A 914-nucleotide genomic window follows, 5' to 3' on the forward strand; every position below is an offset into this window, starting at 1 on the left:
GATATTTTCTAGTGTAAGTGTTTATGGGGTTCAATTAAGAAAACATTATCACTTTCTATGTCTGTAAACTGGGAAGAAGTATAACCGGTATAAGTACTTCCTAGAGTTTTTGTGAGAAAGTAGCTGGTTCAGAACTAGGTACTAACTCAGTATTCAATAAAGTAGACGAACAGTATTTTGTTGCTATTAGTATTTTTACCTTTCGGTTTGTGCTTTTGTGGCATAATCAATCTCTTTTTCCAGTTTTATTGAGACGTAATTGACATACAGCCCTGCATATGTTTAACACGTACAGCGTAATAATTTGATTTACCTGAATCATGAAATAATTACCACAAGTTTAGTTAACATCCACTATCTCAGTAGTTACAAAGAAAATATTTTCCTTGTGACGAGAACTCTTAGGATTCACTCTCTTAACTGTCATTTATACGAAAAAGGTGGAACATGTCACAAATTTGTGTGTCATCCTTGTAAGGAGTCATGCTGATCTTCTCTATATCCTTCCAATTTCAGTATATGTACTGCCAAACTGATGTATTGTATGTGATATATACAATATTGTATTGTATATATATGACATATACATATCATATATATCATATATATGTAATGCTTATTTCAGTAGACCTTGCATCTTTGTCAGACAGCAATTGGTTTCAAGAAATTATTTCTTAACGGTGAATTAAGTAGGGAGGAAGTGGCATTCTGTGGTGGATTTTAGCAATCAACAGAAGAGAAGAGTCTTTCTGAAATATTTATTTTAGGTCCTTCAATTGAAACATTGGACATTTGCTCCCCTTGATCATTTTTTAACATCAAATAATAAACAACTTGATTTGACTTATTTCCTCTTTGGTGTTTCATACATCTGTTAAAACATAACAAACAGGGGTAGCATTTAATGAAAATCT

The 914-nt window shown here is 32.1% G+C and overlaps 1 non-coding gene across 1 annotated transcript; it reads right to left on the reverse strand.

Moving 5' to 3' along the window:
* Positions 1-434: 434 nt before the first annotated feature.
* LOC113253098 (U6 spliceosomal RNA) lies at positions 435-541 on the reverse strand. Its single transcript, XR_003315239.1, has one exon. It is a non-coding gene; the product is annotated as a U6 spliceosomal RNA (small nuclear RNA).
* Positions 542-914: the final 373 nt, after the last annotated feature.

The sequence above is a fragment of the Ursus arctos genome, unplaced genomic scaffold (assembly GCF_023065955.2).
Source record: "Ursus arctos isolate Adak ecotype North America unplaced genomic scaffold, UrsArc2.0 scaffold_6, whole genome shotgun sequence".
In the NCBI taxonomy this organism is placed as follows: Eukaryota; Metazoa; Chordata; class Mammalia; order Carnivora; family Ursidae; genus Ursus; species Ursus arctos.